General features: G+C 37.4%; 1 long non-coding RNA gene across 3 annotated transcripts in view; it reads left to right on the top strand.

Annotated features, from left to right (window-relative positions):
* Window positions 1-4489: 4489 nt before the first annotated feature.
* LOC146589467 (uncharacterized) overlaps window positions 4490-14927 on the top strand; it is a 52897-nt gene continuing 42459 nt past the window's right edge. For all 3 annotated transcript variants that reach the window (XR_014897170.1, XR_014897169.1, XR_014897171.1), the window contains exon 1: window positions 4490-4578. This is a non-coding gene — a long non-coding RNA (uncharacterized LOC146589467). The remainder of the gene's footprint in view (window positions 4579-14927) is intronic.

Here is a 14927-nt window from a genome sequence, read left to right as displayed (position 1 = left end):
TAATTAATAGCAGATAATGAAACTGTCAATTACTAAAAGTGGGCTGTGGCTTGTATACAGGTAGCTTGTATAGCAAAGCGAAGCAAAGAGTTGAAACTGTGTTCAAATGAAACACTCTGAGGAGAAGCCTGAGCCACTGCTCTCTGCTGACTTGTCACTCAAGGGATTTGGCTGAACTGCTTGCAGTTGGAGTAAACCATTCCTCCTCAGCTTGACCAGGGAGCAATACGAAATGCAGCAACTCTTTATTAAAGTGCATTCATCAGGACAGTACAGCTGCTCTACTGCTCCTATTGTCACTTGCCCAAGGTCCTGGAGACAAGGTGTTGATGACCACACAAGCTGTTGGTAAGGGAGCCTGTCTGCCTCTGGCTGCTCTCCACTAGTAACTTCTGAATCTGATGGTCAGTTTGAACCAAAACTGAGAAGATGTCATGATCTTACTGATGTTGGTTCCCTCTACATTTTGAGAAAATCAGTTCCTGAGTAGAGGACAGACATTCTGTTAATCCCCCTGTTCCTAGAAGAACAGACAGTGTGAGCTTGTCTCTGCTCAGATGCTAGAGAGTCCAGCAATAAATGCATAGAAATCAAAGTCCAATCACTTCTGTTACTCTTAAAACAATTTACCTATTATTGCTGAGTGGGAAAGTGTATTTTTACCTACCTCATTTTTGAGGTCTTTATTACTTTTTGGACAAAAAATCAAACCCCCCATGTACTTTGTGTTGATAGTCCACAAATGACAGAAATCAGATCAGTTATAAGTTTGGAGTTTTTTTTTTTTTTTTTTTTTTTTTTTTTTTTTTTTTTTTCCTTAGTTTTTTTTTTTTTTTTTGGAGTTTTTTTTTTTTTTTTTTTTATTTCTACCTTTTAATGGGTTCTCCTAAATTATATTATTAAATCAAAAGTTATCCTAGCCCCTCAAATGAAATGTCTTCATTTTGAAATGTGAAAAATGAAGTATTTCAGCAATTATTCTAACCTATTCAGATAAAAAGAGAATGAGAAATTCATTAAAACCAGTTTCTTCTTATGAATAGCTTAAAACAATTTTTTTCTGATAGAAAAATGTTTCATTGAAACATTTTTGACCAGCTCCAAATGTTATCAATCTTAAACAGCTTAATATAGAAAGCTATTTCCAAAAATAGACCTTGTGACTGCTCTTAATTGCTTATGACTGTATGCTGCAAGTGTTGCACAATGTACAAGTTGAGAATTTTTTTTTTGAATATTTCTATATCAGAAAATAACATTTTGCTCATAATGGAACCTTTCGTGAAAAGATGTCACATTCTGTGGAATTATTTTAAATAATACATTAAAAACAAATATTTCTAATCTTCCACTTCAAAATGACTTTTTGAAAGTCTCAACTGAGTGAAATCTTTTGATTTTTCTGAAGTGGAAATTTTGCTTGAACTGAATTTTGATATTTATATTTTGTTTAAAATTGATATTATTTCATTCTGATTCAGAATGAAAGACATTCCAGCATCATAAAGAACTGACAGAATGCAAATTATAATTTTCCTATAGGAAAAATAGTAATCTTCCTATAATCCTCTTCATTTCATAATTACTGTGGCTATTCCACCTACCACATTTTTTCAGATCAGTATTTTAAAAGGCAATTTTTAATATTATTTCTGTGCTATATAAAATGTAGGCCCTAAATTCCTCTAAATCAAGGAAAGTACTCTGGAAAGAAAAGCAGATTTATATTATTCAAATGGTTACTAGGCTTGCAGCTGGATTCATATTTCATGCAGGAACTGTGATGCTGAGTCAGAGCAAATGTCTGTTTAGCTCTAGGGCTATGCTTCTGCTGTTGATGACCTGTATCATATGCCAAGGGACAGACAAGAAGAATAGTTTGTGTCTAAATTGTTAGAACTAGTCTCTGGGTCTTTGCAGTGGTCTATATATAATAAATAGTACAAAGAATACCACCATAAAAGGCATGTTTCAGGATGACACAGCTCTGTAAAAAAATTTATATGTGCATATATACATAGGAGTATTCTGATGACCTTCCATGACAGAGAATGTATTTAAGGAGGGACATGGTCACCCGTTTTATCAATAAATTCATGGTCTCTACATAATGGCATATGAGATGAGAAAGGCAGAGAGGTAAAATGCTGAGAAACCTAGAAACTCTATATTCACAACCACACTGTTATTTGCAACATGTAGCTTTATATTTTTTATACGAGCAAAATAGTGAACAAATCACGATCCTATACGCTCTTTTGTAATGTAATTATTTCTTCTACTAACAAATATGATGAACAGTATTCATATTTTTCCTGTTTAGAAGTTTGGTTTTGATTTCAGTGCAGTATTCTGGGATGTTTCAGTAAAAAACATTTTAGTCAATGTCTCTGCTACACATTCAGTCCTTTGAGAGCAGGAGAGGGGGACTGAGGTCTGTGTCTGAGGAGGTGAGGTGCTACAGACTACCTCAAAGCCCCTTTTGATCATGTAGGTACAGTGCTTAGTTTATTTAGTTTGATCCTAGAGTGTAATGCAATGCCAGAATACAACTAAATATTAATAATTCTGTAAGTGATTTATCTAGAGAGCTATTCAGGCTCTTGCAGTTGAAGAATCATGCTTTTCTGATTATCAGTATTTTTCTGCAGGTTAAAATGGCTTTGTGTGGAATTGTGATGATTGTGAATGTACTGAAGAAAAAAGGAGGCATGGTCTAGTGGCATGCATACCAAGCTCAGACTCAAGCTGGAATGCTCTGCTAGAGATCCTCATCCTAAATGTAAACAAGACATAGCCTTCCCCTCTATGAAATAATACTTTGCTACTTCAGTTGGATATGGGTTACTCAGATACTGCAGGACAGAGAGTTGCAAAAATAACTCACAGAGAAGGATATCACTCAGCCTCTAGAGCTCAACGAAATAATGCTTTCTTAGGAGTCTGATGCCCTTCTACAGGCTGTCAGCTCCAGAAGATCTTTCCTTCAATCTTTGAACTTAAAATGCCTCTCTCTACCTATGCAGTTGTTGTGTGATGAATGCAATAAGTAAATGGTCTGCTGTTTCATCTGAAATTGCCAGGGTTTCAGGATTGCAGGATAATTCAGGTTGGAAGGGATCTCAGGTGGTTGTCTAGTCACTGTAGCATCCTGCCATTTTTACTGTAGGTCTAGCACTATCAGGTAGCATGTAAATGAAGAAATACTCTCTAAAAATATGCTGACAAATTTTGCTCGTGTTGAAGGTACATCTTGAAGTACAGATTTGGGAGCTCTGTATTTGTTCAGGAGATCTGCAGCCCACTGCTGAAATCCACATGCGGAACATGCCAGTGGCTTGAGCCTCAGTATTTTCAAAACCTGGCTACTATAAGTACTGTAAGCTCTGTGATATTTTCTCTTCTGGAAAATATTAACAAAAATAGGAGACTATAGCTAATGTTAAAATGGACTATTTTTTCAGCAGATGAAGCCTGCAATGGAGTGTAAAACAAATTTAAAAAAAAAAAAAAAAAAAAAAAAAAATACTGTCACTTAATTCTGGGCTAGTACAGGGCCAGACTCTCTGCTACTAAGTCATGTTAAAAGTCTGATCAGAACTTCATCTGGTTTAGGATCTGGTTAATATGGCATCCCTGTCTCTGCAGGATTAGAAAGTGCAATCTATTAGCTCTGAGATATTATCATAAGTCTACTATCTACATGTTTTTTAAAGGCATCTGTATATGGAGATATGTAATTATGTGAGAATTTTTAAAATTTCTAGTTTCTAGCCCTCATTGTGAATAAACACATGAAATGCAGGAACCCCGAAGTCTCAAAATCAAAAGACAGTTAGGATAAATATCAAATATATTGGGTTTATTTAAAATGACAGGTTTTTCGAGGCAATCTAGTTGCAATGATTGTAACCAGCTATATCAGTCACTGGTAGATATTACTGCACATTCCCAGGGGAAACAGAAAAGCCATCAGAGAGGCCAAGTATTCATGCAAAACCAAAGCATCCTCACCTCTCTGCCACGGTAAGTACATTTCCAGCTTCAGTGCAGTCAGTGCGTTCAACATTAGTCCAGGTGTCTCACAAGTAGCAGGCACTGCCATGAGGACATACCCTAGGAGGCAGCAGAAGCCCATGTACTCTCTCAGCAATTTTTTAAAATTCCTACACGGCCTTCGCATGAGCTCTGCATTAATGTTATTTTAATTACTGTCTTTCAAAGTGTTTAGTGTCTGCAGCCTTTATACACTTTGCAGAGCTTGTTGTCACCCTATGTATCTGGAGGGCTTCTAATGCCACAACAGTCATTTCCTCTGTGACAGACCTCTCATCTGTGAAGGGAAAGGCTTACAGGACTGAGTGGGTGCCGTACAAGGAGTGTTAGCATCTTTGTGCAGCACTCAGTGTGCCTCGGTATTTGTAATCAGAGACGAAATAACTATTTTCTCTCTCATTGTATCTAAAATCTGTAATCCCTTTGCAGGAAGATGTACCCTCAGCAAGTGCCCAGGAGCTGGGGCAAAGAGGGGTTCTCATTTTGTCACAGCACTACCATACACATCTGAAATTAGTCCAGGTAAGTCATTCAGAAACCATTTCCAAAGAGCAGATGGACTGCATCCACCAAGTACGCTCATCTTGCAATTTATACATATGATTACCTTAGAAATTGGATACTCCTCTTCAAAAATGTGTGGCCAGGTACTGAAGACCAGAGTAGCTTCCTAAGCACTTGCATTTCCAGGACTCTATTAGGCCTGGCCTGTCTGTTCACCCTTATCATTACGCTGTTGTAGCGGACATCTGCCCCTTGGTAAAAGCTTGTGTGCCATGACAGGAGACAGCCGTGAGACTGAGGAGCTCTCTAGAGGATGAAGTTTGTGCAGGAATATGAGCCTGGGAAGATGGTAGTTTGGCAGAGGAGGTGACTGGAAATGAAAAAGGAGCTACTCTTGCTGGATGTGTAAAATACAAACAAAGTTGATTTTCTTAGAGGATTTTGGAGTCTGACCTCCTTGACCTACACATCTTGCTTCAGGCCATATTTCATTTAAGCCTAGTGCTGTAAGAAGCCTTGCATGCTTATTGAACATTTTTCAGTGTAGTCATTATATGTTAACTGGGTATGTAGTTGTATATACACCTCGTTAGGTGTATATATGTGTTTGTGTGTGTATATATATATATATATATATGTATATATATTCTTTGCATTTTTTACATCTGCATCTTTTTACTGGTTGTCTTTTGCATTTCATGCCTTTCAGCCTCTGTTTTTTAGAATCTATAAAGCTCTGTGAAGACAGAATGTTATTATTATTTATGCCTGGGGTTTTTGCTACGTACTCATAGCTCCTGTTCTTTATTACATTCTTTAGCACAACTTAATAACCATAGAAAAATATCACTGTTTAAGACATTGAGAACAATATTTATTTTGAGCCCCAGTTACAGAGTAACTAGTACTGCAGGGATCACTGAAAGTAAGTCAGAGTCTAGAGTCCCAGTGAAATTTTGCCCTGAGTTGGGATCGTAAAAATAGACTTTTTTTCCTGTGGTAAAATCTATCTGCTTGGGGGGTAAGATACTGAATGGTGACAGGAACTACTAACACAACCTTAATATATAGGGAATGGAGTACTGCATATGCTGCTGTGTGATTTCCTTCTTTGCCTTGAAAGGCAAAAATAAACTTCTTGTATTTGGAAGGTAATTTTCAATCCTAAAAATATCTTTTCTGTGTTTACTTAATTTCACGAGATGGTTGGGCTGGCTGACCATAGCTCAGACTGACTGAAGTAATGGTTATGTCATTCAGCAAGAAAAATCCCTTGTGTGGAATGAGGTTTTTTTTATTTTATTTCATTTCTTTCTCCTATCTCCTCCTTCTCCAAAGCTATACGTACAATTGAATGTCACCAAACAGAAGTAAGCTGCAGCCAGAAAAGTTCAGATTTTGAGACAGAATAAACTATATATGTACTTATTAAAATTTCTTGTTAATGAGGTCATTTTTATCAGGGCAGGAAATATACAGAGTAACATAGGATAGAAAAATCTAGACATTGTAAAACACACCAACAAATTTGGCAGATGCATTATTCCCTTAATATGCCCCCAATGTAATCTACAGATCCCAGAAATGACCACATTCTGTTTATGTATGAAAAAAATCCTGTATATGTAGCAGTCAATAAGAGTAGCAATTTTACTAGTGGGAAAAGATTATTGTGGTCTTTTTATACAGTGTATAGGTTTACTTAGAATGAGACCTCATAGAAGATTGCAGAACCATGAAATACTGTTAAAATGTCATGATTATATTAATTTCATATTAAAAGGAATGCTTCACTTTAAGTTACAGGTCCAAAATTACACTGCTCATTCATGATTTTTTTTTAAATGTATAATTGGCTGCCTCCAAAAATGTTACAGTAGGAGGAAAAAAAAGTTCATTTTCCTTGGCGTGTGTACTGTTGCTATTCCTGTGTTCATTTGGCTTGGCTCGGGTAACAAAATGCTACAGTCTGAAATAACTTTTTATATGTTGACATGTGCATTTAACTAGAATAAGTGGGCAGAGTGAACCAAGTTGGATTCAGCAGTGAACAAAATATATCTTGTATTGCACCTTTTAATATGTCAGCCTATATTTATGATTCTTTTCTCATTTCTTTGTTGTCGTGGTGTACACACCCCTCTTAGCTGCACACAGCCCCAGTGCAAAGACTTGGAGAAAGGTGCTGGGCAGCATGTTAATTTTGATAGAGGGTAGGAGGGGAGAGGAGGAAGAAGAGCAGGAAACTGAGGGAAGTTTATCTCTTGAAGCTGACAACTATTGCTTTATTGAAATAAATCCAGCCAAAAGCATGTTGCTTTCCAGAGGAAATAGACTTTGCTCCTTTGCTGATCACCCTTTGGTCTCTGTACGAGGGTGCACGTCTTGTGCTACCTTGCCTCATGTCCCCCCAGCCTGACCTGAATCTTGGTTATTTACGGCCCTGGGCTATGGCTACACCAGACCTCTGTGTGCCAGATTTGTCAGTCTGATCTGTAAATCACTGACTGCCGGCTTCTGTGCTTGATGTCGCAGAACAGGAGAAAGGCTGTAGCCCTCTACTGCAGCTGACAGTGTGCTGCTTAACAGGGCCTTACTGGGTAGCATGTTCCCATATCACATCTGCTGCCTCCCCTTACTCCCCATAGCTTGGCACACAGGTCTCACCCACCAGGAGTCACTTGCAGCCAAAGCCCCAACATATAAAAGAGGCTGACATTCATTCATTGTATGTCTCCCCTTGCTTGGGGGCTTTCCTCCAAGCCCAGCTCAAGAGGGTTGTCCCGTAGTTTGGTAACTGCTCCCTTAACCTGTGGTTGTGTGGCAGCTTCTGGGCCTCACACAAGGAAAATTTTCAGTGCTTGTGGAGGTGTAGCACAAAGACTTAAAAGCAAGGAGCTGTATCAAAAAGATACAAGAATCCTAATGAATTTTTTTAAGGCAATACCAACATTTTGAATGTCTCTTTTGCTGCCTTAGCCACCGTGATCTCATACTTTGCTCTACAGCAGTAGAAGTGTCTGCATTTAAAACGGGCCGCTGTTTCTTCAGGAGGAAAGATCCTTCTGTTCCTACCTACTTAACACTCACATGGGCCTGACAAATACGCATGGGAGAGCAGAGAGCTGTGTGGTGTGAGAGCTGGGACTGGGAAATGCATGTTAAAGCTTAGCAGTAGTGTAGTTGTGTATTTGTTTTGCAAATTAGGCAAAAGACACCTTACTCAGTTATAAACCAAAAACTGGGCCAAGTTTGTAGGGGTTCATCCCCAAGGCCTTTCCCTGGAGAAGCTAAGGCTTACTGTCTTCATGGAGATGGAAATCATGACACACCCTGGGACTTGTACATTGTTAAGACCTACACCTATCCATATCTCAGCATGTTTTTCTGCCTTTTGAATGTTAAAATTTTATGCACAAAGATCTAGGGGGTCAGTTTAAAAACAAACAAAAAAATCCAGGTCAAAAATAACACTTAAAGAAACTACAGAAACATGTTGTTTAAAGTACACTGCATTCTAGTATAACGTCCTATGGTATAAGTCCTGCYGGGGCTGGAGCTGCATTTGTTCGTATCACTATATCAACCTTATGTCTCTCTAACCACATCACAATGGAGTCAAAGTAAAGCAGACTTGATGGAAGAGGGAAAGAAAATAGATTTTAGTGTCATTTTTTCAGATGCTTTCTGTTTCATCAGGCTTTCCTTAAATATAATCCATTAGGTATAATGCATTGGGGACTATACACATACCAAAATCCATATTTTAAAAAGAAAGCTTTTACAGTTTATTTAAATGCCATTAAAATTATTTTATTTTTGTTTTTTCTTCTTATTTACCCATTTGGTTCTCATAAGGAATAGTAAACAGAATTGTATCAACAATGTCTTTAAAAATCACTGTTGATCTGAAAATTAAGAATCTCAGCCTACATGGCTGAAGTGCACAGGATACCTACAGTGAACCTATTTATGAACACATAAATATTCACCATAATTATTACACTAGTATTGTGATATAACATTTATACAAAGTAATATAGATTTTATGGGGAGATATTATAATGCAGATTAGTGCAGCACAGGAAGTGAACTACTGGATTATATATCAATCAAATTTAGCATAAACTTAGTGACTCTAAAAATATAGTTTCAGTAATGTGATGTTCAGAAATGAATTTTCTATGCAAAATTTGTAGATCTTACAAGTGGTGACTCCTGTGATTAAAAAGATATCTGTGTTTATGCCACAGAGTTTCCTCATATAACTTTATGGAGAGAGGTAAGCTGTTTTTAGTTGTCTCTGTATTCTGTTGATGTGTCTCTGTGTGATAGCTGCTCTTTTGACAAGAACTGATCTTTTGTTGTGCATATGCTGATTCATTTATATATTAAAAAAAAATCAAGTAAGACTTTAACTGAAAATGCTCCAGGAACCTAATTCTGTATTCCTGTGTTCTTATTTCTCCCCATCATTGAAATTCCCATCAGGATGTGAGGATATGACATCCAATTTTAGAATGAATGAATTTTTTTGTCTCACTTTATTTACTATTTTTTTTTATCAGGCCTGTCATGGAGGACAAATATCTCATCATCAACAACTGACACCTTTTAAAATAGATTTAAATGTTACAACAAAATAGATTTTGCCTTCTGTGTAATTTTGGAGAAGGGCTTAAGTGTAGCAAATACCTTATTAGCATTTAAATGATCTGATTTTTATATGTTTGTGTACACACATGCATTTCACTTATAAAAAAAAAAACCCACCAAGTCATTAATGAAGTTTCTTGTTCTTAAAATAGTAGTTCTGTCTGGAATACATAATTGCTAGGTTTCTGTTGTTGTTACTGCCTTGGTCAAAAAACAGAAGCGTAAAGAGCAGCCTGTGTCTCCCTGTGTTCAATAGGTACCTGTATTTTGCCAGTGGTAGCCTTGTAGCATTCCTGGTCCTGTGGCTAGGGAGCTCTAGTCCCTGCTTCAGCCACCCTGCCTTTAAACCTCTCAATTACAAGCAGCAGAAACTCGACTGATGGGAAGCATAAAATGGTTGCATTTCTTTTTGAGCTGAATGATGTATTTATTTATTGCTTCTATATTTATTTATTGCCAGTGTCAAAGAAAAGATTGTACTTGTGGCCTTTTCATCTTTTTGTAAGTGTTGCCTTCACATTTAGATGACCCTGCACAGAAATATTGCCCCCACTGAGTGCACTTGCTGATTGGAACGAAATCTTTAAAGGTAAACTGCCATGCTACCATGTCATAATATTTCATAGATCATTTAGAAATATTATTGCCAGGGTAAATAAATTTATCCTGAATACTCAGTCTACCTCTAATAAATAATTTATTTACGTTTGCAAGAATGGTGACATTTCACTTTGGATACCTTTGGCCTCTTAAAAAAACCTGTTAGTGCACAGGGCAAAAGGGAAAATAAGTTGGAAAAGTTACACAGCAGATCTTTTGATTGTTTTTCTAAATTCTGGTTGCTTAACTGGGCCTTCTTGTAAGAGTTCATGTGTCTGTGTTAAGCTGGTTACTGTGTTTGTTTAATACGTATTATTTAACATCTCATTTAACATATTATTCCCTCTGCCTCTCTTTTTTCTCTTTTACAGCTGCTTACAGCCAAAATAGGGTTTGAGCAAGTTGCCTCTAATATCAATAGAGATAATTACATCCCTTTTGTCACTTTTTACTTTTTGGGTAAGAACTCCTGGCTGCGATAATGGGTTTTGTTTGTTTGTTTGTTCATTTTTAAGGTATTGAGGTGGTTTTAGGTTTACAATTTTTATCTTCGTTTCTAAAAAGATTGGAGTTTGATCAGATTTTTAGGTTGTGACATGGAGAGAAACACCAAAAAATGGAAAGGATTTTATAGCATCCTTGTTACACTTTTGGGACAAATTCTAAAGAAAAGGGGCAACGTACAAATCTTTTGGGAAAAATGCAACCCACTTAAAATGATGATGGGGGGCATGTGGCTGCTAGTACTGCATTTTGGACAACAGACAATGGTTTCTTGTATTGTTTTGTGCCTTGATAGCTCAACAAAGGTGTTAACTGTCAGATCTTTTCATACAACATTTGAATTCATATCAAGAATAAATGCCAAAATATTGTCTTTCATCAATTTGCCATAAGAAGTGGCATTTTGCGAAAGCTCAGGGAAATGAGTAAGGCAAAAGATCTAATTTAAGCATGTGTAGGAAGGTTATATTTCTGTTGCAATAATCCAGCATGAAAATGTAGGTTCTAGACAAAATCTCCAGTGATTCTGGAAAACAGTGAATAATCCCCTGCAAAAATGACAGTCTCTGCAACTCTAAGGATGATCCACACTTTTTCTGGCAAACCACTCCATACCAATCTCTGCCACTTGACAGGGCATGACCAGGCACTCTCCAGATATTCTGGGGACAGGCAGGGATAAAACCTCAGCAAACTCCAAACAGATACTGGAGGGGAAGTGTTTGAAAGGAAAAGAGGCAGCTGGAGCTTGGTCAAAGACTTCTAGTATGAAGAGCCAGGAAAATTTTGTACATACCACAACCAGATCCCACAAAAGACTAGAGAGAAAGGAAACAGAACCCTCCTATGTGTTTTTTAGATGACAAATTACAGGATTTCTAAGAGAAAAGCAGTAAATTCCCTGAACTTATTTAGAAGTTCATGACAGCACAGGTGTGTTCTCCTGTAGAATTTGACTTGCACATGATTTTGTCATTGAAAGAGATGGGGAGGAGTAGATAGCTCTAACTTCAGTTTCTTTGGTTAATAGGCCTTTGCTAGTAGATGGAGTTCCCTTCTATTCATGGTTGTTACCTCAGAATAGCCTGAACTTGTCTTTTTAGTTTCCTGTGCGTGAGACCTACTTTTTTTTGTCTCTTGGAAAATATCAGTTGATTCTTTGAGCTGTGGTTTGATTCATTTCCTTCCCAGAGGCATTTGTTCTGAAGTTCCTGGTGGGTTTAGGCTGTGGTGCCTGCCTGTTGCCCCTCTAGAACATTAATCCTGGTTCCTAACAAGCAACGAAGATGACATCAAAGGGCAAAAGAGGAAGTTTTGATGGTCTGAATAAATGTCTGAATTAAAAGACAATAAAAGAAGGAAGCTAAATTAGTTTTCAACCAAACTTGTACAGATAACTTGAGGGAAAAAAATGATCTTCGTACATCTGTAGGGCTGTGGCAATGTAATAGGCTGAAGTAAAATACTTTGGGAGAACATGAGATCACAGTAGCTCCAAACTTAAAGGAAAGATATATCTAATATCCTTCCATCTCTGGAAAAGCTTATATGCAAGGGGAAAAGGTCTCCAAAGCACCAATATTTTATAGTAGTTTCAGTGATGAATCTTCATGGTAGTTTTGCTGTGCAAAGATGTTGGCTGGTCCAGGCACCAAGGCTTGAAGAGCAGATCTCTGAGTAATTGTCCAACTCCAAAATCCCCATGGTGGTTCCTGTCCACCCCAGGACCACTTTTCTCTGAATATTTTATCTTCTTTTCTCACTTCATGGACAAAAAGGTAGAAAGCTTTAAGGAAACTCTATTTCACCTCAACTTTTTATGTATGCAGTTATATAAGGGACAGTATTTTCAGGCGTAGTTGTCATGTTTCTTAAATTAAGTGTACAGTATCAGCTCTTTCGTTCCAAGATGGAGCATTGCCAGATTCTTGAGTTTTAATGCTGATGTTGGTAAATAATGTACAGTTTTTGGCTAACCATGCAAGTACAAACTTGTGGGTTAGACCAAAAAAGCAAGCACAGCACACTGACAGACACTGATTCAAAGGTAGATTCTGCAATAGTTGTGTCCTTGTTCCAGGCTTTCAATCACACAAAAATAAAATGTCAGTGCCCTTTGGTTCAAAGTAGAGATTTATGGTTAACTAGAGCATTGCCTGTGATTACATGTTTGTGCTTCAGTAACTGCTAGGTGAGGAGGAAAGCTGAAACAACTTGAGGGCTAGTACCTTGCTCTAGCAAAGGTGTACATTCAGATAGCTCAGCATGGGCCCTTCCTTATTTCCTAGTAAGGTAGTAAGGAAGGTTAACCTAACAAAGGTCACACATCACTAATGCTACAGAAAGGTGACAGCTGGAGGTGGGTGATTTCCTCCACAGCTTCTATCCCTCTCCCTTTCCTTTATGGGCAAATCATTCACACTGCTATCTGCAAAATTAAGATAATGAGCTGAGCTTAACAGTGAGTTCAGCTCATCCAAACTATGAGTTCTTCAGGGGTGAGTAGATGACCCAATATAGTACACAACATATTTTTACCTTCCCATCAAAATCACCTAGGTTTGATTACGAATATATATGTAGATGCTTGAAATTCTGCTACAGTACCCTGTGGGCAGCAGTGCTGTCTTGGCTGGGCTGAATATTTAGGCATCTACCAATTGCCTGAAACCACCTGGGATTCCCAGAGGAGGCCTCCTCTCCTAGCTGAAATGCTGTGACAGAGCACAGGAGGAAGGGCTCAGAGGAGAGGCAGGACAAGCAGCACCTATTTCTGAGCTCAGCAACTGTGACACTCAGATGGGACATCTGAGCTACAAGCCCTACTCTCTGCATTATCTCATCTTTTTAAGCAAATGAAAGTCCATAAATGAATATATTTCTGACAGATACATTGTGAGTCTTGGTTAATTAATAATGTGCTGATTAGTAAAATACTGACAAGCCCTCAGCAGAGAATATTTAATATTCATCCTTTTTTTTCTTTCAGAAAGCTAAAATCCATTGCAATTCTTTTATGTTTTATTCCTTTTCAGATTCTTATCTTTCTATGCTATGTTTCTATATTCAGTATTTTAGGTAACAAAAGTCTGTGTCTGTATGTATAAAATGCAAATGAAATCTGAATTAAGTTCAGGCAGGCATGTATGTCTTCTAGAAGTGAGCATTCTGTATCTAAGATATTTCCCAGTGTTGACTAAAAAGGGGAACTATTTGTTTCTAGATTTACAGCTTCAGAGTTTCTGTTTTGGGGTGAATATTCATATGAATTTGCTACTTGAGGTTTTGTATTTTGCAGATACAGTATGCAGTAGCTGAAAACAGTGTTATTTCCAAAGAATTTTCAACATTCAGGGAAACTCTGAGCGACAGACAGTGACACCAGACAACCCATAAAGGCACTGATCTTGACTTTTATGGTAATTTTGCTGTTTATTCAAAATGTATGGTTGCACATTGCATAGTAAGTATAATGTTAGTGTGTTCCCACCCTTGTTTTGTAATCTGCATTATAATTGCCTGAGGAGCTATATTTAAAAGAATCTTTGTTTACTTTCTTAGCTGAAGCTTAGCTTTTAAATTAATGCACAAGGAGAATATTAAAAAACAAACTTCTGTGCCTGCCAAATGTTCAAAGATTTTTTTCTCCCTGCAGCTACTACTTTTATGACCATGGAAACATTTCTTTTGTTTCCGTAGAAAAGCTAAAGTGAACATTAATGAACTGAAAACTCAAGAACACAGATTTAAGATACAGATTAACTAAGTGTAGCTGGAGCACTGAAGATTGAACAATGAAATACAAGTATATCTTACAGATATACAGTAACTAAATTAGAAGATTAGGATCACAGAATCCTTGGTTGTGGTAGAATGACTGTTAAGTCAAAATGAAAAGGAAACTCTTGTCAGAATTACAGAATTAAAAAAAAGAAAGAAAAAACAACTTCAAAGTGAAAGGAAAATGAGACGAGCTTATGCCAAACCTTTGAAATATATAGGATGCTTTATTAAATGTACTTACTAATGTATATTCCAAAGTAACTTTTTTTTTTTTTTTTAAGTACAGACTGTAATTCTCCTAGTCTCAAAGATGGTTGGTGGTGTCTGCTTTGGTAAGAAAATAAGAAGTCCATTCCCTTCTCTACGGTATTACCATTTGGGATTGAAAGGATGGGGTAGTAGGCTGCAAAGATTCAACACTTGAAAGAGCACACAAGTAAGGTTAGTTTATGCCCATGACACCAAGAGGAGATGTAGAAACCATATCTTTGCCTCCCAAGTTCTCTGTTAAACCTGAATTCTCGTTTTCCATCTCAAAAGCTAGATTTCATGTATTATTGAGAGCATTTGATCAGTTTTCCCCTCACCACCAAACTTGAAGGAGTGAGCTGCAGTGTGTTGCAGGCCTGCACCCAGTGAAACCAATCCACAGACTGGGCTGGATTCCCACAGTTTAATACATCACAAGTGGTGATGTCATAAATGCCCTGAGCACCTAGTAAATTCAGGTTAAAGTGATTTTGCAGAAGACATCCCCTATTAGAGCAAGGGATGAAATTAGGTCTTCCAGGTTGAAGTTTATCACACTTAAGTTTACACCTAAG

The sequence above is a fragment of the Rhea americana genome, unplaced genomic scaffold (genome assembly GCF_003343005.1).
Source record: "Rhea americana isolate MKP2758 unplaced genomic scaffold, rheAme1 scaffold_455, whole genome shotgun sequence".
Taxonomy (NCBI): Eukaryota; Metazoa; Chordata; class Aves; order Rheiformes; family Rheidae; genus Rhea; species Rhea americana.
Note: the sequence above shows the minus strand (reverse complement) of the source record. Positions and strands in the feature narration are given on the sequence as shown.